This window comes from Oncorhynchus tshawytscha, linkage group LG13 (assembly GCF_018296145.1).
Source record: "Oncorhynchus tshawytscha isolate Ot180627B linkage group LG13, Otsh_v2.0, whole genome shotgun sequence".
Lineage (NCBI taxonomy): Eukaryota > Metazoa > Chordata > Actinopteri > Salmoniformes > Salmonidae > Oncorhynchus > Oncorhynchus tshawytscha.
Window position 1 is genome coordinate 23,187,967 of NC_056441.1, and position 4,202 is coordinate 23,192,168.

The 4,202-nt window shown below is 39.9% G+C and overlaps 1 long non-coding RNA gene across 1 annotated transcript; it reads right to left on the reverse strand.

Moving 5' to 3' along the window:
* Nucleotides 1-1,171: 1,171 nt before the first annotated feature.
* Nucleotides 1,172-4,202, reverse strand: LOC112265889. Its single transcript, XR_002955832.1, has 3 exons — nt 4,052-4,202; nt 3,139-3,215; nt 1,172-3,011 (listed from the first exon to the last, which is right to left on the reverse strand). It is a non-coding gene; the product is annotated as an uncharacterized LOC112265889 (long non-coding RNA).

Here is a 4,202-nt window from a genome sequence, read left to right on the forward strand (position 1 = left end):
TTACAGTGTGGAATAGCAACCTCAGGGTTTACAGTGTGGAATAGTAACCTCAGGGTTTACAGTGTGGAATAGCAACCTCAGGGTTTACAGTGTGGAATAGCAACCTCAGGAACTCCAGTTTACAGTGTGGAATAGCAACCTCAGAGTTTACAGTGTGGAATAGTAACCTCAGGGACTCCAGTTTACAGTGTGGAATAGCAACCTCAGGGACTCCAGTTTACAGTGTGGAATAGCAACCTCAGGGACTCCAGTTTAGTGTGGACTCCCCAGTCCAGCAGCCCGCAGCTTCACTCCTGCATCTTGCAGGTCATTGTCTCTCAATGTCCAGTTCTCTTAAGTGTGAGGAGTTTGAGTTGAGAACTTAGGCGAGCGCTACACCACATCTCTCTGTGAGGCTACATTAATTCAACCTATAAGACATACATAGGCCAAGCTTATCAATTAACATGTCATTTATATTAACATATAATTGTATAAATTTAGTAATACAAATGAATGGTTTCTTCTGATCTTTGTCATATGTCTATGTTAGGTATTGATTAACTTCAGAGCTGTTCTGGAGACATTGACTACCGGCAGCAGCCTCAGAAGACTCTCCTCTGATCTGGAGCATTTCTTCAGATTGAACACATTCCAGCTCCTTCTTTGAAGTTAGCAACACAAAGACCAGAGCTGAACATTGTGCAGGGAAGAGTTCTCCTAGACTTCCTGACCTCAGGAACATCCTCCAATAGAGTGTAACAGATTGATGCACCTCTCTGGAGAGTGATTCTCCCTGATCTTTTTCTTGATGTACTTGACTGTTACCTAATTTCTCTGTTTCCTGTTTGTCAGTAGCCCTCGTAGGAGAGTCTGATTGGACTCCTGAGAGAGGCCCAGAAGGAAGCGGAGGAACAGATCCAGGTGTCCATTCTCACTCTAAGGCCTTGTTCACTGCACTCTTGTTGGTTGTAGGATTTTAATTGAACATCTTCAGAAGTTTTTGTGAGGTTGGTTTCTTTTTTGTCATTAGATTGACATTGCTGTTGTTGAATGAGAGAAACACATACAGAGCGGGAAGGAACTCCTGAATGGTCAGATGGCACAAAGCAGTACACCTTTTCCTCGTACAGCCCACGCTCCTCTCTGAAGATCTGCGTGCACTATCCTGAGTATAATGCTGCTTCACTGATGTCGATATCACACTTAGTCAGGTCTTCCTCGTAGAAAATCTGATGTCCTTTTCAAGCTGTTCGAAGGCCAGTTTCCCCAGTGCCAGCATAGATTAGTCTCACCTTCCCCTTTATACTTCACATCTGTCTATTTGGACTGAAATTCCAGGAAGTATGTGTACATTTCAGTCAGAGTTTTGGGCATCTTTTCTATCTTATCTGTATTGACCATGTGCTCAAGGACTGTAGCAGAAATCCGACAGAACAGCTTCAGGAATGTGAAATAAAAATATGTAATGAATGAAAGTATGGAGGGGATGTCAGTGAACAAATGCCGTGGTCAAGGCTACAGTGCCAGTGAAAAGAGTGGAGCTTCCTCAGGTGTTTAACAGTGCATATCAGACAGAGCCTAATGCTTCTTGGGTAGTTCTTTATGAGTTTTAGTTGAGAACAATCACTCTGCAGAAATGACAATTACAGTATGGTAAAACCAGCTTGTTTGCCATAGCAAGATCAGGGAACCTGGGCAACTTTTGAGATTTCTTGATTGCAATTATCACACATTTACAGTTTGTCACGCAGTTCCAAGGTTTGGGTAATAAGGGATTGATTGTTTTTCAGGTTATTTGAACAGATTCCAAGATCATAATGATGGTAAAAAGCTAACTCAAAAAGGTACAAAGTTATCAAACAAAAACAGTCAAAGGATAAGGCGTGATATGAAGCTAAAAGGACACGATTGAAAACTGTGGTTGCAGTCACCTGCTCATGCATCAACCAATGGTTGCATGACACGTCATCGACTGACATATTGCTATAACGTGTTTTTTTTTAAATTCTCTTTTTTTAAATCATGAAAATCACATGTAAATATTAAAACATACAATGTACATGCAGTGAAGCCGCTCAACATTTACATTACATTCAATCATCTAACCGTCTCCCGTCCAGAGCGACAAAATTTACAAAAGAGAAAAAAGAGAAACAACAATGCAAAAACTAAACACATCAAAGACAACAAAAAACAATACAGCTAGGCCAACTATATACATTTCAGTGCATGTGCGGCACTATTTACATGTGTGTGTGCACATGCGCATTTGAATGCGAGTGTATATGCATGTGTACAAGAATGAGTACAAGCACCTGCGCGGCATCAGCCTCAGGCAAACGAGGTAAAGACAGATTCAGGTTGGATATTTGACGGATATTCGTCTGTAGTTTTCCTTACGTCCACTAACAGCAGTTAAGGACCATCAACATAATGATAAATCCAATTTTTCTCATTTCAGTAGCTCTTTAACCGTTACTCCTGAAACCTTCAAAACTGGTTCTAGTTAACCCGATGGCATAGACACACGTTGCATTTGAAATTCAATACCACCTTGGTCATGTGACCCACACACCTCAAACAAGGTTCATAATGTACACTCATTGGGCCTACACATTGCACAGCCTTTTGTTTGTCCATTTGCATCTCATTAGATTTTATGATCATTTTTTAAAAGATTAAAATGTCAATAGCTCCTTAGTCTTATGATCTACAACCATCAAACTACTTTCAGAACATCCATTCACTAGCAATATATATTGTGATTTTCAAGTTATTTGATAGGTTTCTCGTTGGAGCATTACAGGTATGTCTAACAAATTTTATTAGCCTTCTTTCGTTGATACATTTATAGATGGACACTATGTCTGTACATTAGGGGAACCTATTTCGCTCAAGAACACCCCGCTTACTTTAGTTTAGTAGAAGAGGTTCTCTCTCTGGACACGGTAGGTGGATCTATAGACTGGTCACTCTTCATGGACGCACAGCTCGGTACAGTTGAGTCTGGTCTCTCCTGCTGGATTAGGCTTCAACACAACAGACAGACCTTTAGACACTAATCTATTCTATTCTTATCTAGCCTAATGATGATGTAAAATCACTTCTGAGTTCTGCGATGGACAACAGTCATCAACAGCTTTGGATTAATCTCACCTCTCAACATTGGGGATGCATGTTCCCCAGTGAGATTCATTTTAGAGGCAGTGGTCCCCTCCTCTCTCCTAAGACCTCTAAACACATAAACACACTTAAAATTGTTTTAAATAAGTTAACTAAAGTTTTAAAATTGTACACTCTAAATTAACAGAAAAACTGTGCGTGAGTGGATGGGTTGTGATACAACTTGTGTATTTGACCGTGAAAGTGGGGGGGGGTCAAAGAGACAGAGACAGACATGGACCTACATAATATTTTAGCAATCAGGAGGGTGTCAATTTGTTACATTCTCTTCATGTCATTGTGCTTAGTCATACTCTCATAACGAGGTGGTTATATCTCAAAGAAACACTTTCATCATGCCAATACACACCTATTTCGGTCTCCTTTTACTACTATCAAACACAAAACAGATCAAACATGATCAACAAACCTTTATAGTTGTAGCAACAGTACTTCCATAATGCCTTATGTTACTGGTCTACTTTAGCTGTTACTGGCTAGCATACTAGATAATATATAGATAAATTATCTGGAAACAATTCCTACTTTCTGGTCGTCACTTTGAAGGATTCAACAGATGAAATGTATTCTCTCTGTGATGCGTTTCACTGAAGATGACTAACATTGACTCAGCTGCCAGTCTAAGTATTATGTCCAGTAAATAAAATACAAGAAATCCTAAATGACACCCTACTCCCTATATAGTGCACTACAATGACCAAGGCCCTATACTCCTCATATAGTAAATCACTTTGGACCAGAGCCCTATCTTGAAAGGTAGTGCACTATAAATTAAGAATAAGGTGCCCTATCTTGAAAGGTAGTGCACTAAATATTAGGATTAAGGTGCCATATGTTGAAAAGTAGTGGGAATAAGTTTAGATTTCAGACACAAACTTCTACTCACCTGAGAAATTGAAATTGTAATCAGATCTAGTCTAGATCTATAATCCTCTCTGCTCTCGTCTCAATCCACCACGTACGTGTAAGGTGTCTCTGATCGTAACCACCAGTTCAGTCAGTGTGTGTGTGTGTTTCTGTTCCAATCATAGTCAAAC